The sequence below is a fragment of the Schistocerca serialis genome, chromosome 4 (assembly GCF_023864345.2).
Source record: "Schistocerca serialis cubense isolate TAMUIC-IGC-003099 chromosome 4, iqSchSeri2.2, whole genome shotgun sequence".
Lineage (NCBI taxonomy): Eukaryota > Metazoa > Arthropoda > Insecta > Orthoptera > Acrididae > Schistocerca > Schistocerca serialis.
Genome location: NC_064641.1, coordinates 299,001,714 through 299,027,614, shown reverse-complemented (window position 1 = coordinate 299,027,614; position 25,901 = coordinate 299,001,714). Strand labels below are relative to the sequence as shown.

At 42.8% G+C, this 25,901-nt stretch overlaps 1 long non-coding RNA gene across 2 annotated transcripts in view; it reads right to left on the bottom strand.

Annotated features, from left to right (window-relative positions):
• LOC126473941 (uncharacterized) overlaps positions 1 to 25,901 on the bottom strand; it is a 1,011,672-nt gene that overhangs the window by 522,244 nt on the left and 463,527 nt on the right. For both annotated transcript variants that reach the window (XR_007586542.1, XR_007586540.1), the window contains exon 2: positions 7,058 to 7,242. This is a non-coding gene — a long non-coding RNA (uncharacterized LOC126473941). The remainder of the gene's footprint in view (positions 1 to 7,057; positions 7,243 to 25,901) is intronic.

Sequence of the window (25,901 nt, the reverse complement as noted above, 5' to 3'; positions counted from 1 at the left end):
CAGTCGTTCTGTAGTCACCTTCAAATGCCGGTTTTCTACATTTTCTCGTTGATGATCCTCGAAAACAAAGTCGCCTTCCCTCCACGGATTCCCATTTGAATACCCAAACGTCCTACCGAAGGAGAGATGTTAGGTGATCCATGAAGATAATGTAGGAAAAATGAGGTCGCAACATGCTAATAGCCTAATCCCGGAAAAGAAAACAAGTACTTTACATTTAGACTCAAATTTCACCCATGGCCTACCTCCACAAGGAATGAGGTAGTACTTCAGAAGGTTTCATTTTAAAAATCAACTGCACACTCTTGTCAGTAGAAGGATACATTACGTGTCGCTTTCGCATTCCGATGCAATACTAGTCTTTTCTCTGTAGTGAGTAATCAGCTCTTTCGAACACTCTCATATCTCCTCCTAACTCTGACAAGACAGTACAATTTGCTGCTCCAGCTCGCCCGCCTTATCTACGCGAGTGTTTACACATCACTTTTGATGTGACCGCAGACAGAAGAATCCAAGGTATGAGGTCAGTGGATACTGGAGACTAAGGTGCAGCCCGCTCTATCTATCCATATTACACTATGTGATCAAAAGTATCCAGACACCCCCAAAAACGTACGTTTTTCATATTAGGTGCATTGTGCTGCCACATACTGCCAGGTACTCCATATCAGCGACCTCAGTAGTCATTAGACATCGTGAGAGAGCAGTTTGGGGCGCTCCGCGGAACACACGGACTTGGAACGTCGTCAGGTGATTGGTTGTCACATGTGTCAAGCGTCTGTACGCGAGATTTCCACACTCCTAAACATCCCTAGATCCACTGTTTCCGATGCGACAGTGAAGTGGAAACGTGAAGGGACACGTACAGCACAAAAGTGTACAGGCTGACCTCGTCTGCTAACTGACAGAGGCCGCCGACAGTTGAAAAGGGTCGTAATGTGTAATAGGCAGACATCTATCCAGATCATCACACAGGAATTCCAAACTGCATCAGGATCCACTGCATGTACTATGACAGTTAGGCGGGAGGTGAGCAAACTTGGATTTCATGGTCGAGAGCGGCTGCTCATAAGCCACACATCACGCCGGTAAATGCAAAACGACACCTCGCTTGGTGTAAGGAGCGTAAACATTGGACGATTGAACATGGAAAAACGTTGTGTGGAGTGACAAATCACGGTACACAATGTGCCGATCCGATGGCACGCTGTGGGTATGGCGAATGCCCGGTGAACGTCATCTGCCAGCGTGTGTAGTGCCAACAGTAAAATTCGGAGGCGGTGGTGTTACGGTGTGGACGTGTTTTTCATGGAGGGGGTTTGCACCCCTTGTTATTCTGCGTGGCACTACCCCAGCACAGTCCTATATTGATGTTTAAAGCACCTTCTTGCTTTCCACTGCTGAAGAGAAATTTGAGGATGACGATTGCATCTTCCAACACGATCGAGCACCTGTTCATAGTGCACGGCCTGTGGCGGAGTGGTTACACGACAATAACATCCCTGTAATGGATTGGCCTGCACAGAGTCCTGACCTTAATCCTATAGAACACCTTTGGAATATTTAGAACGCCGACTGTGTGACAGGCCTCACCGAACGACATCGATACCTCTGTTCAGTGCAGCACTCCGTGAAGAACGGGCTGCCATTCCCCAGAAACCTTCCAGCACCTGATTGAACGTATGCCCGCGAGAGTGGAAGCTACATCAAGGCTAAGGGTGGGGCAACACCATATTGAATTCCAGCATTACCGATGGAGGGCGCCACGAACTTGTAAGTCATTTTCTGCCAGGTGTCCGGATATTTTTGATCACATAGTGTATGCCGTACTGTACCGTTAAATATTTTTTTACATCGGTTGCAAAATGTGTCGGAGCTCAATCATATATGTACAATATTCCCCAACTTCCGGCAAGTGGAATATCCTCAAGCTTTCCCGGACGACTCCACTGCAGAAATCAAAAGCATCATCGTTTTTCAAGTTTGCTTGGAAGGATGTGTGGTCTAGCGAGGTGCCATCTAGAATCCCTAACCATACATTCTATGAGAAATCTTCCTGACATTGTCACTCATGAAGCGGATGTTTGTGTAAGCTAAATTTGAGCCCAACTGATTGGGGACTTAACCGAGAAGAATATTTTTGGACTAGGGTAGTCTGTGCAGTCTTGGCAGCCACAATGCCACGGTGGTGTAGTAGTTAGTAAATCTGCCTAGTAAACAGGAGACCCTAGTTCCGGCCTTGGCACAAATTTTAATTCATTACCTCGGCTTCTATCCTTATCGAAGATAAAGCTGAGACTCATATCTCCAGGAAAATGTAATTCCTTGGGAATAATTTTATGTTAAGAAAAACCATGTTTCATAGCTAAGTAACCACAAATCCTCAATTATATCGCAAACAGCTCGCTTGTGGACCCATGTTTACCATAACGTTTTTGCTTGTGCTGTCGTATATTTTCACATCCATGTTAGTTTCCTCTGTTCATTATACTACATCCTGTATATCCACGTCATCTACATCCAATGAGTGTAAGACCCACTACGTTTCGGTGTCTGTCCAGTACAGCCGGGTGTCTACGTAATGAAGGTTTCACTGTACTGCTAGTTACTTCCTTGTGAATTTGTAGGATATAGGGACGAAATAATTTACATGCTGAATTGGCGATTCAGAATCAGAACTGGTACGTAGGGTCGACTGAAATGTTACCTGTGGTTTGGATGAAGGTTCGGTCTTAGTGCAGAAGTTATGGAAATAGTGCTGAATGGTTTCGGTACGGATTGTCTACACTCATTTTCGTCGTAACAATTTAATACGACAGTAACATTCTGCACTTCACAATAAGTATGAATGTACTCGTAGTACCCTATGACTACAGTACCAACGAGTCACAAATGAAATCGGTCAACTGATGAAAAAATACTCACGTGTTACAGTTTATGGGGATACGGAAAGAAATGACAAGGACTTAGTCGCAGGTAAAGCAGGTGGTGTACTACAAGTCCGCTAGGTAGGATAGGGGAAAATGTAGTACGTCTACAAACAAGATTGGTTACAAAACAGTTCTTCTCCGATCTATCTTCCAAAATAGCTCAACCGTGTGGGATCGATACCAAATAGGACTATCAAAGGATAGTGAACGTACACAGAGAAGGGTAGCACGAATGTTCCCAAGTTTTTTTTCGACCCGCTGGAGAGTGTCACTGAAATGTTGAAAGAAGTTAACTCCCACATTGTATCGTGAAAGCTTGCTTACAAAGTGGAGCCCTCTACTTTCGCACCACTTCCATTGGGTTCGAGAACACAAGCTTAGACTAATTACAGGCACTCGCAGCAACCGGTCTTCCAGCGCTCCATGCGCGAATGGGGTGGGGCGGGGACACACACACACACACACACACACACACACACACACACACACACACACACACTTAAAACGTGCAATAATGGAAAGTACTCACTGCTGTACGACTCACACTGATTTCCGGAGTACAAATGTAGATGTAAAAGTACAGGGTATATTCTTACTCAAAAATATTCCCTTGGAGTCTGAACGATCAGTCATAGACGATCCAGAATCTGACCACGATCCTGTTATCCTTGCACTGGGGGACAAAACCTCTCATCTGCAAGCAGCTACAAAAATGAAAACCTTCCGCACGAAATGGAAGCGATTCAACATATCTTTTTCAAACAAGACAGCACCAGCCGCTGAAGTAGCAAACTAAGGCAAATATTGACCGACCTCTAAATTTTTTGACTTCCGCTGCCAGTGTTAGTTTCATCAAAATCCTTGTAAGTGTACTATCCCGTAATCTTGTAGTAAACTGATGAAATTCTGAAATATTGGGCGTTTTGGCCCTGTTGCAGTGCCTACTTCAACGTCTAATTAGTCTATGCCCTGAGGAAAGCCGCTGCCACACGACCGAATCGTCGGCTATTTTAGTTCTTTCAAAAGATGACGTGCCAATACATCCGGCAAGGTTTGAAGATCGACCAAGTTGTACAAAGCCTCACAGATATCATCAAAGAGAGTAGTATGACAACAATCTCAACGATCGTGCTCTCCTAAGACAATCTTCCGCCAGAATTTTAAAGTCTTGCTGGAAACGTCCGTTGCTAGAGAGCATGTACGGAAAGAGAAACGTTCCTTACGCGCATGCGCTCCACGCAAATCGAATTCCTAATGGCAAACATCGGGCGTATTATTGTTACTAGTAGTAGTGTAGGACCGGGGCTGGAAAAAATATTAAAACACCAAAAAACATAACACACTACCATCTCCAATACGGTGTAGGAAAACCGTTGGCATTCAAATCAGCTTCCAGCCATCTTGGAATGGATAAATACAGATCCAATATGGTATTCAAGGAAATCTCATACAACTTCCTGCGAAATAGTGGCAAGCTCAACTAACGATGACGGAGGTGGATAGCGATCACGTACCCTTCTCTCCAAGTTAGACCACAAAGGCTCAATAACATTGAGATCCGGTGACTGGTGGGCAGGAGAGATACAATAATTCATTCTCGTGTTCACAAAACCAGTCTTGGATGACGTAAGTTGCGCGAACAGGGGCCCTGTTAGTCTTTCGAACACGGTATCACCACTGGGGAACAAACATTTCACGACGGGACGGATCTGACCTGCCAAAATAGTCACACACTCCTTGGCAGTAATGCGACCTCGTAGACTGGCCAAGGACCTACAGAATACCATGATACGGCTGTCCAAATCGTCACCGAAACCCCGCCATTTTTCAATTTTGGGGCGTAAGCTCGATCATCAGTTGACAATCCTACAAATGCGCAGTCTTCCGCCGGAGGTGTCAGTCTCCAGACTCATCAGACCAAATGGCATTCTTCTATTGCTCCACAGTCCTTGTTTAAGGCTTCAGTACGATGTTTCCTTATTTCGATCATTGGCATCTACATCTACATCTACATTTATACTCCGCAAGCCACCCAACGGTGTGTGGCGGAGGGCACTTTACGTGCCACTGTCATTACCTCCCTTTCCTGTTCCAGTCGCGTATGGTTCGGGGGAAGAACGACTGTCTGAATGCCTCCGTGCGCGCTCTAATCTCTCTAATTTTACATTCGTGATCTCCTCGGGAGGTATAAGTAGGGGGAAGCAATATATTCGATACCTCATCCAGAAACGCACCCTCTCGAAACCTGGACAGCAAGCTACACCGCGATGCAGAGCGCCTCTCTTGTTGAGTCTGCCACTTGAGTTTATTAAACATCTCCGTAACGCTATCACGGTTACCAAATAACCCTGTGACGAAACGCGCCGCTCTTCTTTGGATCTTCTCTATCTCCTCCGTCAGACCGATCTGGTACGGATCCCACACTTATGAGCAATACTCAAGTATAGGTCGAACGAGTGTTTTGTAAGCCACCTCCTTTGTTGATGGACTACATTTTCTAAGCACTCTCCCAATGAATCTCAGCCTGGTACCCGCCTTACCAACAGTTAATTTTATATGATCATTCCACTTCAAATCGTTCCGCACGCATACTCCCAGATATTTTACAGAAGTAACTGCTACCAGCGTTTGTACCGCTATCATATAATCATACAATAAAGGATCCTTCTTTCTAAGTATTCGCAATACATTACATTTGTCTATGTTAAGGGTCAGTTGCCACTCCCTGCACCAAGTGCCTATCCTCTGCAGATCTTCCTGCATTTCGCTACAATTTTCTAATGCTGCAACTTCTCTGTATACTACAGCATCATCCGCGAAAAGCCGCATGGAACTTCCGACACTATCTACTAGGTCATTTATATATATTGTGAAAAGCAATGGTCCCATAACACTCCCCTGTGGCACGCCAGAGGTTACTTTAACGTCTGTAGACGTCTCTCCATTGATAACAACATGCTGTGTTCTGTTTGCTAAAAACTCTTCAATCCAGCCACACAGCTGGTCTGATATTCCGTAGGCTCTTACTTTGTTTATCAGGCGACAGTGCGGAACTGTATGATGAGTGGTCTGTCATTCCTGCCAGACCTGAAACAGTCTCTTACGAAGCACCCTTAGTGTTGTTTTCGTGCTGACAGGGTTCGCGAGTGCGACTTCAGTTCTGCGATGACATTTTCATGTGCCATTCTCTTATTTTCGTCACTATCCTCTTCAAACGACCACTCAACACACACATTTGTCCGCTTTGCAACTTATCGGATGACGTTTTACCGCTTTCCCTGTAAGCGGTATGAACCTTCGATAGGTGCCTCTTGAAACACCGAACACTTCGCCTCCCTTGGTTACGGAAGCACCCACCATACGAGCAGCAAAACGTTGTCCACATTCGAATCCACTTTGCTATGACATAATGCACTCACAACTACTGTTTTGACCCGACCGACACATGCAACGTAAAGACGACATCGCACAGGTACCTTTCGTGGCCGTGCGGGATTAGCCGAGCGGTCTCAGCCGCTGCAGTCATGGGCTGTGCGGCTGGTCCCGGCGGAGGTTCGAGTCCAACGATGAATGGACAAACCAAGCAGATACATTAGAAATGAACTCCAACACCACACATATCGGTAATGGAATAAATCTCTCAATGAAACCGAACAAACCCTGGCTTGCTAGTGACGGACTGGCAGATAGCGAGCATAGGATGTGCAGCGCAGCTTCCGAGGAGCTACAACCCCCCCCCCCCCCCTTGATAATACCCACCGGGAATGGGCCGAAACGTTGGGTTTCTCCAAGAAATTCATTCTACTACGGTATAACAGCTCGGAATATTTTAATAAGATTAAATTGTAATAATTATTACAAACAGCGGGAACACAGAAATTAAAGGCAAATTCATCATTTCTCGAGAGCACAGACTTGGAATAAACAATAATGGACGCCAGTAGTAATACAGAAGGTACTCGCGTAAAAAGTCAGCTCTCTCGCCTGCGGTGGGGGCAAAAAGGAAAATCCCGAAGTTTGGAAATGTTGCTGTGACAAGGCGCGGGGAAATACTGCAAGTGGAACGGTGCACGCGCCTGCGGAACAGCACTCAGTGAACAATTTGGACGTGCTGTGGGCTACGGTACCTTTTTGGCGAGCGCGGGTGTCCTTCCGTGGAGCGTCCAGAAGCGCCGCGGGCGACCGCCGGCCGCTGCTGAAGCCGCGGGGCAGACGAGCCGCCACAGCACAACTCGCGACACGCCCCCTCTGCGCGCACGCGCACTAGCGCTGCCAACCTGCCGCGCCGTCCACGCCTACGCCGGTCTGCCACCTGCCGACAACATCCACAATGCATGCTGTTGCACCATCGTCCAACACATACACACACACACACACAAACACACACACACACACACACACACAAAATCATACAGGGTGTCCCATTTTAACTATCTGTACAGAAGAAAGAAAAAAAAAAAAAAAAAAAGAAAATATCAAGGAAATTTTGTTTAACTACGAAAGAGACATTAACCATCAAGACTGCTTATTTCTTAACTTTCTTCGTTATGCATTAATAAACAACAGAGCGCATTTTTTACGTAGCACCCTATCTTTATTTTATTTGCTAATCCAGGAATGGTAATGCAGTTCATCTGCTAAAGACCACTTCAAAAAAGTATCACCGAGTGCCACTAAAGTACACTTGAGGTTATTAAAAACGAATCACTGACTCTTCTGCGCCGCTACTCAGTACAGGTATACGATAAAACGTACCTAATCCACTTGCTACAGTTGATATTAAACAAATGGAAACATAAAGAAAAGGAGCACCGGTATTCAGTCAACAGTCTTCAGTCAAAGATTTGTGTGCGTTTCGAAGTACACCAATTCACATATTTATCTAGTATTGTGTGTACAACTTTTAGATTACAGCATATCATCAGAAACCATAATAACTTATTGACACTATTCGCCTGCCGGCCGGTGTGGCCGAGCGGTTATAGGCACTTCAGTCCGGAACCGCGAGACCGCTACGGTCGCAGGTTCGAATCCTACCTGGGGCATGGATGTGTGTGATGTCCTTAGGTTAGTTAGGTTTAAGTAGTTCTGACTTCTAGGGGACTGATGACCTCAGATGTTAAGTCCCATAGTGCTCAGAGCCATTTGAACTATTCGTCTAACATTGATTTCTCACTCGTAATAAAAGGTTTATGGGTTGCTACGAAAGGGGGAAGATCTCACGCAATTTTAATGTTTCTCGTGGCTGTTTTGGGTGAAAATAACTGCTTTTAGAATTCCGTACCTCAATCGGTAAAAAAGGAACTTTGTTGTCCATCTGTCTGTCCGTTCGACTGTTAAAATCCCTTTTCCTCAGGAACTGGTACCCTTATCGAGTTGAAATTTACGTCACATACTAAGGTCTACAGCTCTTTGGCAATTTACAAAAGGTAAGCTTCTAAGTCAATGCAGTCAAAAGATACGGTCAGTTGTGTCACATATTTATATACTAGCAAACTCACTTATAAAAACCTATAGGTTACTTCCTATTCACCTAGAATAACGATATTTGGCTGGAAGTAAGCTTTCTGAGTACAAGTAAACAAAAAAAAAATCAGAAAATTGTTAGTTTCTAATTATACTTCTTATCTGACTGCCTGTCCGTATGTTAAGACCCATTCTTATCATTAACCACAAAACCAAACAAGAAATTACACAAAAAATCAAAACTTAAAACTTACAATTAAAACAGTCTCGAAATTCCTTGGATAAATATCTTGCCAGTGTCGAAATCCGTAACAGGTAAAAATCATCGAGATTCTCGATTCCCAGGGTGAATGTACTATCTGCATGCACAATTAAGTTTGTACGGCACTCACACGAGCGTAAGTCCTTGTCGCACTTGGCCAGTTTTTTAAAAAAGGATTTCATGTTACGAGATTGCAGAACAGTGTGTATAGGCTTAAAAACAAACTAAAATTTCGTATCATTTTTGCTTTCTGTTAATAATTTGTAGCCCTGAATTAATGCTTTTTAGCGAAATAGATCAGTGGGCTATCATTTTCTTTGACAGGCAATGTGAAACGAATTCGAACGAAAGAGCAATTGTTTCACTGTATAGTGTCAATAAAGAGTCATTTCCCGCAAACTGTCAAAATTCGTAGCTGCAGCGGAATGCTGCCATTGCGAATGGGTTCCTACGAACGCATGGCAAGTCGCGCCATAAGCACGAAACAGAAATTTGATTTACATTCTCTGGCCCTAGTAATAGTAATAATGGTAGTAGTACCAGAAGAAGAATAAGTAGAAGGAAGAGGAGGAGGAAAATATAATGTAGAGGAAGTGCTCTGAATGTAATTCTTCGATGGAAATCATATGTCTTTGGATAGCTATATGTCGGTAGCACTACCCGCTCTCAGTGAGAGGTTTATTAAGTTATCGTTATAATCTTTACTTCTTACAGTATGACACTCTGAATACATCCTCAGAGTAAAACTGCAAACATTGCTAAAAAAGATTACCGCGAAACGTTCGGTATTTGGGCAATACTTGTTTGTACCCAATTACAACAAAGTATACTCGTATCTTAATTGCACCGTTACCAATGGACTGCTAAGGCACAAAACTATAACGAATATGATCAACATACAAGTGACTAGCGAATTATTATTATTATTGAGTCATCAGTCTCCTAACTAGTTTGATGCGACCCGCCACGAACTTCTCTTCAGAGCCGTCCTCTCCGTCTTAGAATAGCAACCTACGCCCTCAATTATTTGTTGGATGTGCTCCAATCTCTGTCTTCCCCTACAGTTTTTACCCTCTGACGTTCCCTCTAGCACCAAATTAGTGGTGATGTCCCACCACATGTCAGTGTTTTTCAGTTGTTCCTTTCTACGCCGACTCTGTTACCTTATCAGTCCACCTAATTTTCAACATTCTTCTATAAAAACGCATCTCATATGCTTCGCTTCTCTTCCGCTCCAGTTTTCCCACAGTCCATGTTTCACAACCATACAACGCTGTGCTCCAAACGAGCTTTCTCAGAAATTTCTTCCTCAGATTAGGGCCTACGTTAGGTTCGAATCCTCCCTCGGGCATGGATATGTGTGATGTCCTTAGGTTAGTTAGGTTTAAGTAGTTCTAAGTTCTAGGGGATCAATGACCTCAGAAGTTAAGACCCATAGTGCTCAGAGCCATTTTCTTAACTCTGCTATTTCAGTGTTCGTATCCACTTTGCTTCGCTTATCACGTGCTTCCAGTGTAGCAGAATTCCTTAATTTCGTCTGCTTTGTGGTCAACAGTTTTGATTGGAGTTTATTGTTAGTCGCATTTCTGCTACTCCCTACTGCTTTCGTCTTTCTTCAGTTTACTCTTAATCCATATTTTGTAAGACTGTTGATTCCATCCAACAGGTCCTGTAATTCTTCTTCATTTTCACGGCGAATAGCAACGTTTTCAGCGAATTTTATATTTGATAAAGCAGACACAAAGCAACTCAATTTTATGCTCTGCTATGAAGCATAACCTACGAATCGTACGTAGAACAGTAGGCCCTGGGGGTGGTAAGTTCCCTGTCTGCGATGGCTGCACAGACAATTTCTCGTCTCTCTACAGAACGGAGTTCGCTCACCACACCCTGGCCTTCGCCGCACGCCGACGCCGCGAAATAATAGCCAGCAGCAGTGGCTTTACTACTTCCTGCGACGACACCTGTTGTTGGCAACAGGTCTGTGAAACTCTTTACATCTAGCAGAACAAAAAGGTACATGTCTCGCCATTCAGAAAACAGACTAAGTTCTGCTTGGCCATGTTCGTGGACAATATTGCATTTCCAAAAAAATGGCTCTGAGCACTATGCGACTCAACTGCTGAGGTCATCAGTCGCCTAGAACTTAGAACTAATTAAACCTAACTAACCTAAGGACAGCACACAACACCCAGCCATCACGAGGCAGAGAAAATCCCCGACCCCGCCGGGAATCGAACCCGGGAACCCGGGCGTGGGAAGCGAGAACACTACCGCACGACCACGAGATGCGGGCTATTGCATTTCCATATAATTATAAAAATGGCCAGGTGCGAGTAGATATCGTGCACTGAAGGTTCTATACAAACTTAATTATGTATACAGACAGTTCACCCATCCCGGTTATGCATACAGATAGTTCATCCATTCCGGGAATCGAAGATCTCGACAATTTTTGCCTGCTGTCGACATTGATACCGGTAAGGTATCGGTCCCAGGGATTCCAAGACTTTCGAGAATCTTTCAATTTCAATTTTGAAGTCGGAAAACAAACGGCAACATAAATATTCATTTCGTGTGATAGAATTACAAATTAACAATTGTCTAATTTTTTTTCCTTTACTTGTACTATAAAACCATTCTTACTGCCAAATTCCATGGTTCTACATGTCCTCTGATTGCATTCACTTACGAGCTTAACTTTTTTACACCGCCAAAGGATTGTAGACATTAGTACGGGAAAAATTTTAACTTGATACGTCCACTAATTCCTGAGAGAAAAGGTCTTTAACAGTCGGACAGACAAACAGACAGATGGATAGCAAAATGATCCTATAAGGATTCCGTTTTTACTGACTGAGATACAGAACACTAATTAAATAAGCACTCATCCGCTTCGTTTTATCTCCCAAATAATTGATTTATTAATGCGACGCTCTTCGTGTCACATTTATATCTACGTACTTCTCAATTTTTTATACGATCAACTAAAATTATCGAATGTTCATTAGCGCACTCATCTTGTTCCGTTGTCTTGAGTCTAATACACACATACACAAGCGCACACTCGCGCCATTCTAGTAATGTATTGTTTTAAGTAATAAATACGCTACGACGATAGCAGAAATATTTAAATATTACGGCATTTCTTATTTACAATCAACATTTCTGGATATCCTAATCTTTAGAATTTTTCTCTTCTTCTAAGCAGCTATTACGGAGTTTCTTTCCGAATTGTTTCGAGCTTTATCTGACCGAACGATCTTGCCGCTATATCATTAATTATCTCACTGTTAAAGTCGAGCCTGGTTCTTTGCTGATGTTGTCTTTTTGAGTTTAACTGCGGTCTTGACTTATTATTTTAAGATTTTCTTTTACTATCCAAGTCATCATTTGTTTCACATAAGGAAGATGAACTGAGATTCAGAAGTGTTACGTTACACACTGGCAAGCTCTACGTGACTAAAAGAATAATTTCTGCAGAATTTCAATTTTATTAGAACACGTAAAGTCAGTCGATATTTATGAAGACGGGATAACTGTCCATAAGGGTGTATTTGTTTGCTGCCACATAGCAGCACTGCTGATGCTCTTTGCCAGCATACAGTTATGTAACATGGAATTATTGAGTTCAAAAACAGTTTAGAAAAATTAACTTCGCTCCTATTTTTATAATAAAGCGTTTTCATTGAAAGATTTCTACTGATAAGAAATGTTTGAAGTATTGCCTCCAGTACAAATATCGCGATATGTAATCATCTTTGTCTTTGCTGCCAAATTTTTAATCAGTAATGAGTTTGGCATGCTGGTTCTAAAGACCTACTGCTATTTGCATGTCGGCTATTGGAACAAGCACAACAGCTTTCGATATGAGAAACTCCACAAACAGGTGAATACCACGAAAAGGCGCAACAAATACATGGAAGAGGTTGCCTACACTCGGCTTAGTTTTTACTATCACGAAACAGGTGAGAGAGTTTCAAGGATATGGTTATCGCGTTGGCTTGCCAGTCATTAAAATAAAGGCATTTTTCGTTGCAGTGAGATCTTTTTGCTCAATTGCATTTGCTAACTTTCTGCTCTGTATACCAAAATATTTTGTGGACTCACACCTACATAGGGCGAAATGATCACCATGACAGCCTAAGAGAAATCAGAGCTTTCACAGAAAGATTTAGGAGTTTATTTTTTCCATATGATATTCGGGAGTGCAAAACACTAAGGAAATATGTGAAGCTCCAACATACTGATGGAGGAGAGGACCAGCAACTTGGGTTTTAAACTTTTTTTTCTTCCAATATCCGTCGTCATGTCTTTGCTGTGAGTAGTTTCGGACCACCACTGTCATTTTCACAGCACGGCCGCAGACGTAAGTGTAATCATGCAGTTCCCACCAATGCACATGTAACTAAATATTCATTATTCCTCACTAGTAATCATTACATAAACATAAAATGATAGACTTCGTTTGGGTATACAATGCGATTTCTAACCAGTCGAAGTGATCATGTAGTTCAGGGGCGTACAGAACTGCTAGTACCACGTACCCGTGACGACGTAAAAAAAAAGTGCCATGAGACCAAGTTATTATTTGCAATTGGAATCCCCTTCTCCAATGCCAGATGGACAGGACTCAAAAGAACTAAGCTTTATAAGGGCACGCTCTCTCCTTTCCGGGAGGAGAAAAAAAATCACAAGAAGGAACGGAGAAGGGCTGGTCGCATGCGGCCCACAGTCTGTGCATATCTGATGTGGATGGTTCTTCTTTGGAGTGTGTATGTCACACAGGACCAAAAAGTTTCTTCTGTATGATTCGTCGACGCACAGCAATTTTTCCTCGATTTCCGCGGCAGACTAGGTCCATTTGGTCGCTGGCAATGGAAGTTGTTTTCATTAAGGTTTTTTTCTTTCCAGAACCTGCTTTGTACATATTTAACCGGTGACCATCTTCTCTGAATATACGTAATACCTAGAACGGCAGTGTAGAAATGGTTCCTTGTGGAGACAGTAGCGCAGCGTAGCGGGACAGATTTAGCCTGCTGACGCTGCGGCGTCTCAGCCCAAGACGATGCCAGCTAGGGGTTTCAGCGGCAGACGAAAAGAAAAAGCGCGGTGCAGGAAGAGGGACGAGTATAATCTCATTGCCCAGCATGCAAATTACATGCGAGAACGCAGCAGGCGGCGCGGCGTGCGGAAGACAAAAGCCGCCCGAGCAGAACTCGGCTCACAGAGGCTGCTGCGGCTGCCGCCGTCCGACGTAAAAGTCTCCTGTCTCGGCCGTGACTCACACCGTGTCCCACAAGACAGGAGCGGGCGGCAGCTGGGACCTGTCAGGCGACATCCCGCTGAGAAAGAGAGTGACTGACTGCCAGGAAACTTCTGAGAGAAATGCAGTTAATTGGAAGTCGACGAGCAGTTGTTAACACGCCATTCTCTTACAGAGGAATTAGTGAGTTCGAAAATAAGTGACAGGCATATGGTTTTTGGCTCCACGGTCAGTGACTACCACCCTCAGACGCACCACGAGCGAATGTAAAAAGAATCTTTCACCGGAGTGTGTGCTGCCTTGAAACTTCACGGAAGGTTGAAATTGAATGCCAAATAAGGATATGAATGCGAACAGCGGATTCGGTAAGAGCATAGCCCCAGATACGCAAGATTCCGGTTTTCGGAAAACACTTTCAATCGGGCAGGAAGTTTCATAACATGAGCGAATGATCTTCACGTGTCAGGCTCAGACTGCTGTCGACTGTTACAGTTTCAACACCTTATTCTTGATCTTCCCACGTATCTTCAATAATTGTAAAGCACGATTTACATCGGGATTCTTATCAGATATCATCACCACTTGCAGAACATCTTCTGCATGTTTCATGTTGTCCTACACATACATTTTCTAATGTTATCGCCAGTTCACCGATCCAATATTAGGCTTTATGACGTCTTTACAGAGTTTATTTTACATTGACTATACCATATCTTCATGAACGGTTTCTGTCAAACACACGTGGGCATAGAAACTACTTGCTTCTGTGACGAGGTACCAAGCACAATGTATCAAATAACACCCACAAAAATCACCAGGCAACTTCTGTGCCCGAAGGACAAGACACTAGAGAAGTATGTTTACGACCAAGCGACTGTGGAAGCGTCGTCTTTATATCGCTGTTATTAAAAGTATTCCGAGTTATTTCCAGGAAAAAAAAAATTCTGGAAATGTTTTGGGGGGGAAAGGTTACTGACAAGCAGCTATAAATGATGTATCAATGTGCTACATTTCTAATGCAGTGCAGTGGCTGTCTAGTGAGGAGGTGTCGCAGCACACAATCACTTAAACGTTTCTGTCCAAGAGTTCATACTGGCGTTCCGTCATACAGGTTAAAAGAGAGAGCTGTTTTTTTTCTGCATGCACTACTATTACGCCTAGCATCACATGTACAATTGAATAAATACAGAAACGCTACATTTCATCAAAATCGGATCACGGAAAAAAGGCGTAATTTAAAGTTCTACACTTACTATAAGAGTGTGCTCAAAAGTAATGCCTCCGAATATTTTATGTGAAAACTCTTAAGGGGACTTGGACGAGAAAGGGCGGCATTTTTACATCGCGCTCTCAGTGCAGATTACTTTTGATCTACAATGCGGAGGAAGTTGTGGTTTTTTACCAACAATGAATGACATAAACTCAAGCTGTAAAAGGAAATTTATTGAAATATCTGTTATACTTTAAGAATTACAGTATTTTCCCTAATAGATGTTTTTATAACACGTTTCCAGTCTGGTGCCATTTTCTGGTCCATCATCGGTCTAATAGCATTCAAACTGTGACAGGCTGCTGTCAACATTCATAGGAACACATTATGCCTCCCGTTTTGTAGTTTGGAGTACATGTGAGGAAACAGAAAAATCCTTATTATACCACATTAATAATTTGTCTAAAAAATACCGCTAAAATTATATACAGAATGACATACATAGATCATTTCTGCGATGTATTAGGCATAATACAAAGATACTATCCCATTCTTCACTTGAGAGAAATGGATAAAACCATTGTGAAGTTACCTGCACCTGATGTTCTGAAAATGTAGTTTCGAGAAAACGAGAAAAGAATGTTCACAGTGTTTTTGACTCGCCGTATGTCCCTTTCAGAACATTCCAGCAGCTTGATCTTGCTGGCCAGCTGCTTCTTTATTCTCTGTAGACTTCTTCAGGAGCCTTTTCCTTACTCTGGACTCTCTAGTGGTGGCTTCCACAGCCCTTTCACATTCAACTAGTCGCTGACAATCTATGGCAGCCAGAGCAGTTATCATATTATTTCCTGGCTGGATACCTAATTTGTCCATTACTTTTGTCCTACTGATTACACCATCATTGAAACACATGAGAGCATCTATCACACCAATTTTGAGTACTGTCTATCCAACAAACACTGTTTTTGGTACTCGTTGACACACACAGCTGTTGAAACTTTCATTAGGGTTTTGTGTACGGCCATGTAGACAATTTGCTAAGTAATTTTGGATCTGCAAGGTCCTTGTATATTGGCTTTATTGTTTCCATGACTGTGGCAGGCAAGAAATGTTTATGGTGATATTCCTTGCCTGTCACATGAGCGTGGGTGGTTTGCAAACATTTGTTCAAAGAGCGTTTAAGACCAAAATAACAACTGAAAAGTAGATAAAAAATACATTTTTTGAAACATGATAAAATTGTCTTTCAGAAGGTGACAAAAATGTTTTCGAAGATTTCAGTCATTTCACGTCCAGGTCCACTTAAATCTTTCTAAATTAAACGTTATTAACATTCTACATCTTTATTTTTCCATGTGGAAATATTTACAGCCTCTGCCGCTAGAGGGCTTCGAACTGAAGCGTGTAACACGGCGGTGTGCAAAGTAATTACGTCGGCGCTTCAGAAAAAAGCGCGCTGTAATCGAGTTTCGGAACACCCTTTCCTTCACGTGAAAATGTCAAACCACACATGTGTGCTGCGACATCTGCAATAATTCGACGCCTTTGGTTCACCGTCACCCATTTTCATCTGTTCCCAAAAACTTAAAGAACACCTTCGAGGACTTCACTTTGAAAGCTATGAAGCAGTGCGAGCAGGTGTGAGGTTGTGGCTCCGTCAACAAAGTCTGACAATCTACGATGACGGTATCAACAAACCGGTCTCTCGTTGAGAGAAATGTGTTCGTCGCCAGGGTGACTCTGTTGAGACATAAACACACATTAAAGATGGAGAATGTTAATGACGTTTGTTTGGTTTAAAAACCTTTAAGAAGTATCAAATAAAAAATGCGGAGGCATTACTTCTGTCATCACCAGGCTGGTATGGAGACTAAACCCTAAGGAACAACACAGGCGAATAAAGGATCCTTAAGAAGGTGAACTATGGACATGAACATCTTTTTTACGCCTTTGAACATAACATACGCTAAAAAATTATTGAATTTTTTGCGTAATACAGAAGTTATATAACGGATAGCTACTTCAGATGCGTGCTCCTGCCCACGCCCCTATTTACGCACCGCTCTGGCGCACATCTGGAACTAGGCTTACCCGATCAGGTAGATACCCGAGTGCAGCTGACGTTATTGCAAGTACAACAGCTTGCTCACCATCATTCATCGTAACAAAACTACTGCCACACGAGCGCAGCCGCGAGAAACAGTCAGTTTATATAATAATGTATTAAGTCTTTTCGAGTCTTTTTTATTATGTGACGATATGATGACTCATGAACCCCCATGAACCATGGACCTTGCCGTTGGTGGGGAGGCTTGCGTGCCTCAAGATACAGATAGCCGTACCGTAGATGCAACCACAACGGAGGGGTATCTGTTGAGAGGCCAGAAATACGTGTGGTTCCTGAAGAGGGCCAGCAACCTTTTCAGTAGTTGCAGGGGCAACAGTCTGCATGATTGACTGATCTGGCCTTGCAACACTAACCAAAACGGCCTTGCTGTGCTGGTACTGCGAACGACTGAAAGCAAGGGGAAACTACGGCCGTAATTTTTCCCGAGGGCATGCAGCTTTACTGTATGATTAAATGATGATGGCGCCCTCTTGGGTAAAATATTCCGGAGGTAAAATGGTCCCCCATTCGGATCTCCGGGCGGGGACTACTCAAGAGGACGTTGTTATCAGGAGAAAGAAAACTGGCGTTCTACGGATCGGAGCGTGGAATGTCAGATCCTTTAATCGGGCAGGTAGGTTAGAAAATTTAAAAAGGGAAATGGATAGGTTAAAGTTAGATATAGTGGGAATTAGTGAAGTTCGGTGGCAGGAGGAACAAGACTTCTGGTCAGGAGATACAGGGTTATAAACACAAAATCAAACAGGGGTAATGCAGGAGTAGGTTTAATAATGAATAGGAAAATAGGTGTAAGCGTAAGCTACTACAAACAGCATAGTGAACGTATTATTGTGGCCAAGATAGACACGAAGCCCACGCCTACTACAGTAGTACAAGTTTATATGCCAACTAGCTCTGCAGATGACGAAGAAATTGATGAAATGTATAATAAGATAAACGAAATTATTCGGGTAGTCAAGGGAGACAAAAATTTAATAGTCATGGGTGACTGGAATTCGTCAGTAGGAAAAGGGAGAGAAGGAAACATAGTAGGTGAATATGGATTGGGGCTAAGAAATGTAAGAGGAAGGTGTCTGGTAGAATTTTGCGCAGAGCATAACTTGGTTTAAGAATCATGAAAGAAGTTTGTATACATGGAAGAACCCTGGAGACACTAAAAGGTATCAGATTTAGGAATCAGGTTTTAAATTGTAAGACATTTCCAGGGGCAGATGTGGACTCTGACCACAATCTATTGGTTATGAACTATAGATTAAAACTGAAGAAACTGCAAAAAGGTGAGAATTTAAGGAGATGGGACCTGGATAAACTGAAAGAACCAGAGATTGTACAGAGTTTCAGGGAGAGCATAAGGGAACAATTGACAGGAATGGGGGAAAGAAATACCATAGAAGAAGAATGGGTAGCTTTGAGGGATGAAATAGTGAAGGCAGCAGAGGATCAAATAGGCAAAAAGACGAGGGCTAGTAGAAACCCTTGGGTAACAGAAGAAATATTGCATTTAATTGATGAAAGGAGAAAAATATAAAAATGCAGTAAATGAATCAGGCAAAAAGGAATACAAACGTCTCAAAAATGATATCGACAGGAAGTGCAAAATGGCTAAGCAGGGATGGCTAGAGGACAAATGTAAGGATGTAGAGGCTCGTCTCACTAGGGGTAAGATAGATACTGCCTACGGAAATTAAAGAGACCTTTGGAGAAAGGAGGACCACTCGCATGAATATCAAGAGCTTTGATGGAAACCCAGTTCTAAGCAAAGAAGGGAAAGCAGAAAGGTGGAAGGAGTATATAGAGGGCCTATACAAGGGCGATGTACTTGAGGACAATGTTATGGAAATGGAAGAAGATGTAGATGAAGATGAAATGGGAGATATGATATTGCGTGAAGAGTTTGACAGAGCACTGAAAGACCTGAATCGAAACAAGGCCCCCGGAGTAGACAACATTCCATTAGAACTACCGACAACCCTGAGAGAGCCAGTCCTGACAAAACTCTACCATCTGGTGAGCAACATGTATGAGACAGGCGAAATACCCTCAGACTTCAAGAAGAATATAATAATTCCAATCCCAAAGAAAGCAGGTGTTGACAGATGTGAAAATTACCGAACTATCAGTTTAATAAGTCACAGCTGCAAAATACTAACGCGAATTCTTTACTGACGAATGGAAAAACTGGTAGAAGCCGACCTCGGGGAAGGTCAGTTTGGATTTCGCAGAAATGTTGGAACACGTGAGGCAATACTGACCCTACGACTTACCTTAGAAGCTAGATTAAAGAAAGGCAAACCTACATTTCTGGCATTTGTAGACTTAGAGAAAGCTTTTGACAATGTTGATTGGAATACTCTCTTTCAAATTCTGAATGTGGCAGGGGTAAAATACAGAGAGCGAAAGGCTATTTACAATTTGTACAGAAAGCAAATGGCAGTTATAAGAGTCGAGGGACACGAAAGGGAAGCAGTGGTTGGGAAGGGAGTGAGACAGGGTTGTAGCCTCTTCCCGATGTTATTCAATCTGTATATTGAGCAAGCAGTAAAGGAAACAAAAGAAAAATTCGGATTAGGAATTAAAATCCATGGAGAAGAAATAAAAACTTTGAGGTTCGCCGATGACATTGTAATTCTGTCAGAGACAGCAAAGGACTTGAAAGAGCAGTTGGACAGAATGGACAGTGTCTAGAAAGGAGGATATAAGATGAACATCAACAAAAGCAAAACGAGGATCATGGAATGTAATCGAATTAAGTCGGGTGATGCTGAGGGAATTCAATTAGGAAATGAGACGCTTAAAGTAGTAAAGGAGTTTTGCTATTTGGGGAGCAAAATAACTGATGATGGTGGAAGTAGAGAGGATATAAAATGTAGACTGGCAACGGCAAGGAAAGCGTTTCTGAAGAAGAGGAATTTGTTAACATCGAGTATAGATTTAAGTGTCAGGAAGTCATTTCTGAAAGTATTTGTATGGAGTGTAGCCATGTATGGAAGTGAAACATGGACGATAAATAGTTTAGACAAGAAGAGAGTAGAAGCTTTCAAAATGTGGTGCTACAGAATAATGCTGAAGATTATATGGGTTGATCACATAACTAATGAGGAGGTATTGAACAGAATTGGGGAGAAGAGGAGCTTGTGGTACAACTTGACTAGAAGAAGGGATCGGTTGGTAGGACATGTTCTGAGACATCGAGGGATCACCAATTTAGTATTGGAGGGCAGCGTGGAGGGTAAAAATCGTAGAGGGAGGCCAAGAGATGAATAAACTAAGCAGATTCAGAAGGATGTAGGCTGCAGTAGGTACTGGGAGATAAAGAAGCTTGCACAGGATAGAGTAGCACGGGGAGCTGCATCAAACCAGTCTCAGGACTGAAGACCACAACAACAACAACAACAACAACAACAACAACAATGATGACTCATTGACATATTTAATAAGGTATCATGACGTTCAGAATGCTGAACTGGAATTGTTATTTATCCTGAAAAAAGTGTTTAGCGAATTAATCAGTCACGCGCTCAAACTCGTGAGGTAATTTTTAAGTGAGCTTGGAGGTAATAACCTATTTTCTAACAGCTTAAAAGGTCACATACTTCAGTTTGGCAACACGACAACTTTCAAAAACGATTAGTAGTGTCTACCAGGTCATTAACTCGTAGCACTTCCTTGGGAGACGCCTCAAGGTACATCTACATTTGTTGATGACTTTACATCCGAGACAAATACTCCTATGCTGAGTCATCCCTGTAAATAAATCCCCAACCAAATTAGGAATCTCGTTTAATATCCCACATCTCGTTTGACATCCCACATGGACGAGCTTTTGCTAACAACCATTACTCTACTGCAGCGTCAAATGTTCAGTCTACTGGATACGAGGTTTACTTGGGATATTTTTGACTCATCAGTATTCTGACTGGTTTGATGGAGCCCGCCACGAATTCCTCTCCTGTGCCAACCACTAAGTCCTCAATTATCTGCTAGATGTATTCCATTCTCTATCTTCCTCTGCAGTCTTTGCCCTCTATAGGTCCCTCTAGTACCTTGAAAGTCATTCTATCATCTTTGCCTTTCTCCTTGTCAGTGTTTTCCACATATTCCTTTCCACTCAGATTCTGCGCAGAACCTTTTCATTCCAGTCCACCTAATTTTCAACATTCGGCTGTAGCACCACATCTATAATGCTTCGGTTCTCTTCTGTTCCGGATTTCCCTCAATCCATGTTTCACTACCATACGACGTTGTGCTTCAAACGTACATTCTCAGAAATTTCTTCCTCAGATTAAGGCGTATGTCTGATACTAGTAGACTTCTCTTGGCCAGGAATGCCCTTGTTGCCAGTGTTAGTTTGCTTTTGATGTCCTCCTTGCTCCGTCCGTCATGGGTTGCCTAGGTAGCAGAAAGCCTTAACTTCATCTACTTCTGTAGTCATTAGATTGTTCATTCCATTCAGCAGATCCTGTAATTCTTCTTCATTTTGACTCAGGATAGCACTGTCATCAGCAAATCGCATCACTGATATCCTTTCAACTTGAATTCTAATTCCACTCCTGAACCTTCCTTTTATTTCCATAATTGCTTCTTCGATGTACAGAGTGAACAGTAGAGGCGAAAGACTACATCCCTGTTTTACACCCTTTTTTAATCCGAGCAATTCGTTCTTGGTCGTCCACTCTTATTATTCTCTCTTGGCTCTTGTACATATTGTATATTACCCGTGTCTCCCTATAATTTAACCATATTTTTCTCAGAATTTCGAACATATTGTACCGTTTGACACTATCGAACGCTTTTTTCCAGGTCGACAAATTCTATGAACGTCTCTTGATTTTTCTTTAGTCTTGCTTCCATTATCAACCGCAACGTCAGAATTGCCTCTCTGGCGCCTTTACCTTTCTTAAAGCTGAACTGATCCGAATTTAACACATCCTCAATTTTCTTTTCTATTCTTCTGTATTATATTCTTTGTATGCAACATGGATGCATGAGCTGTTAAGCTGACTGTGCGATAATTTTCGCACCTGTCAGCTCTTGCTGTCTTCGGAACAGTGTGGATGATATTTTCTCGAAAGTCAGACGGTATGTCACCTGTCATACATTCTACACACAGACGTGAACAGTCGTTTTGTTGCCACTTCTCCCAATAATTTTAGAAATGCTGATGAAATGTTATCTATCTCAACTGCCTTATTTGATTCGACGTCCTCCAAAGCTCTCTTAAATTCTTTCTAATACCGGATCCCCTGACTCTTCTAAATCGATTCCTGTTTCTTCTTTTAGCACATCAGATGAATCTTCCCCCTCGCAGAGGCCTTCAATGTACTCTTTCCACCTATCCGCTCTCTCCTCTGCATTTAACAGTGCAATTCCCGTTGCACTCTTAATGTTACCACCTTATTTTTAATTTCACCGAAAGTTGATTTGACTTTCTATATGTTGAGTTAAGTCCCTCTGAATACCATATCTTTACCGATTTCTTCACATTTTGCATGTAGCCATTTCGTCTTAGCTTCCCTCCACTTCTTGTTTATTTCAATCCTCAGTGACTTGTATTTCAGTATTCCTGAATTTCTCTGAACATTTTTGTAACTCCTTCTTTCATCGATCAAATGAAGTACTTCTGTTACCCATGGTTTCTTCGCGGTTACGTTCTTTGTACCTAAGTTTTTCTGTCCGACCTGAGATACGAGCAGGGGATTATGAGAATGTTAGTCGGTAGCGGGCAAAGCTATCACTTCACGTGAAGTCAGAGCCCGTCAAATATGACGACAGTAATGTGAGCTGAATGCCTACAAGAGAGCTTCTAGAACATACGGCGTCGTATACCGCCACTGCAGCAGGTACAAAGCAGAGTAATGAACTACGCGTGGTCGCGGTGGCCAGTGCAGTCGGCCAGGGATCAGAAAAGACACTGGCCGGCGCTTGTGCGGGCGGCGGTGGGCGGCGGCAGAGGCGGCGGCACTGCTGTGTCCAGATTTAGCGCCGGTGCCTTAATTATAGCGGCGGCTACCCGCCGGCGCACAACAAACATGTGTGCCACTCACCCTGCCGCAGTACACACCACCTGTCGCGCGTCTCGGCCGACAGACACGCGCCGCTCACACGCTCCGACCTCTGTTTGTGGGTCACCCGGTTACGTCATGCATGACTGCCGTACATTTCAGGAGTATAACGCATCACCGCTTAATCCGTAATCTTCGTGATCATCACCTACTAAAGGTATCGCAACAGCCCTCCAATTCTTTCGTCTGCAAGCACGCACGCACACACACACGCAAGCACAGTGTTCGCTACTCGTGTTCTGGTGGTTGGCGACGCTGCCTCTAGATCGCGGAGCCCCGGATTCGATTCCCGAGAGAATGCTGGTGTTTGGGTTGGTATAATCAGTTCATCTCATCTCCATCGACGCCCAAGTCAGATAGAAAGACTTTGCACCAAGCAGCCGGATTTCATATACATAAAAAATCATTCTCTAAACCGAAAGATACAGCACACTGTCCGAAGACCGATTTATTGTACAGTCCTTTTCTTTTGAGTTACTTACTTAGCCTTCGTCACTACAATGTAAGTACCATATCGAGCACTTGCCAGGTTTTCAACTTCCTCCCAGTTTATGTCCATGCGTTGAAGATTTTTTGCGAACGTTCGTTTCCCGATGTTAAAAGGTCTCCCTCTACTTCCGTATCCATCCGTTTGTTTCCACAACAGTGCAAATTTGGCGATCCTTCTCTGTTTCGTGCCTAGAACATGCCTTACAAGCTTGTCTTCTTTCAGCAACGATCTTTTGCAGGCTGCCTGGATCACTTCATATCAGTATGTCAATATTTCAAAATTGGTTATGATAGCTGAGCTTTAAAATTCGCCTCTGGCTTCGATGGTGAAAGATAATGAGCTTCTGTGCTCATTTTTCTGACTTTTTCAGGCGTCATTTGGTACAATGTCATCGGTATGTTCACAGAGGAGTACAGCTGACAGTTTGTAGACATAATAGAATCTAACTGCCATGTGGATTGCATTCGTTGGAAGACTGCAGAAGCTTTCCCCTAAATTATGCTACTGATGTCTTCATCTACGTGCTCGTTATTACAGAAGATGCTGCAGAGGTACGAAAATCGGTCAACATCTTGCAGCGGCTGCAGCTGCACTATAATTTAAGTACATGCATTTCCACTTCTTATGCTTCTTATCTCATTACATTTTTACCGTTACGGAGCTGGCTATTCCATCCAATTTGACAGACATTAGTTGTAAATTTTGTGGTGTTTCTGCTAGAAGAACGATGTCATCAGCAAAGTCCAGATCCACAAGGTAAGACTGCTTCATGTCAACGTATGCCCATGAGGAGGACGGAGAGAGACTCGATTCGTTCAACAGAAATTCCCAGCAATGAGCGGTTAAGATATCCATTTAAAGCAGGCATGGGCGATCTTTGGTGAACCGCGGGCCTGATTCACATGCTTACTTAAGCTCGCGGTCCAGCTCGTCGCGTGGCGCGACAATGGCGCTCCTAATGCCAAAAGTCAAGAAGACTTTAGTGCCAGTGACGTTAATGTTTAGGAGCTAACACACCGTCGTGACTGGCACCCTTTTCCCGATACGCCACACCAACAAATTTTGCCTCAAAACTCGCTTTTTTGGGGTACATTCATTTTATGTTCACCCTATCCTTAGATATTCACATTTATTTACAAGTCGTGAACATTTCTTTCATTACTTACGGCGTTTTCGCGATGAGTGACTTAAAAACATCGCCGGCCGAAGTGGCCGTGCGGTTAAAGGCGCTGCAGTCTGGAACCGCAAGACCGCTACGGTCGCAGGTTCGAATCCTGCCTCGGGCATGGATGTTTGTGATGTCCTTAGGTTAGTTAGGTTTAACTAGTTCTAAGTTCTAGGGGACTAATGACCTCAGCAGTTGAGTCCCATAGTGCTCAGAGCCATTTTTTTGAACTTAAAAACATCCAGTGCAGAACAATGTGCACGACGAGTAAATAAATGTGAAGATCTAAACATGAGGTGTCAAGCATCTTGAAATGTCGTGGAAAAATAAGCGTCTATAAAAGGAACTGGTTGTAGCTAATTCAGTGCAATGACGTTCAGTTTCAACAGTTGCCGTGGTCACGATAGACAAGAACTATTTACAATTTTTAACACAAGAACGAATAGACAAACAAAATACGGCAATGAGGCAGGCAATCCCAGATGATACAAACAGGAGTAATTCTGCGATTTTTTGGTCACAGGCAGGTCCTCATCAGAGTGTTTCAAATTTCGTGTGTTAATATCCACAAACAATATTTATCAGCAATCATTTTTTAAATATTTGTCCAAAAATTTTTTTGGTGACTGAACGCATAGGCATAGGTTGTTTCTGTAACACTACATAAATTGAGCTATCATTTCTTTGTTAATTTTAAAAAGTTTAAAGTCTACATCGCATGAACCTAACATATAGCGGGCTTATTACACAGAAGTCAAACTAGAAAAATGATAACAACAGAGTGGCGAACATCCGAAACTGCGTAAGAATAATGAGAGTGTCTCGCTCTCCCACGAATTTCGGACCAGATTGAAACCAACCGCGGGTTGCCCACCCATGATTTGAAGCAACACAATAGCTGACTGTCATTTACACGTGCTCG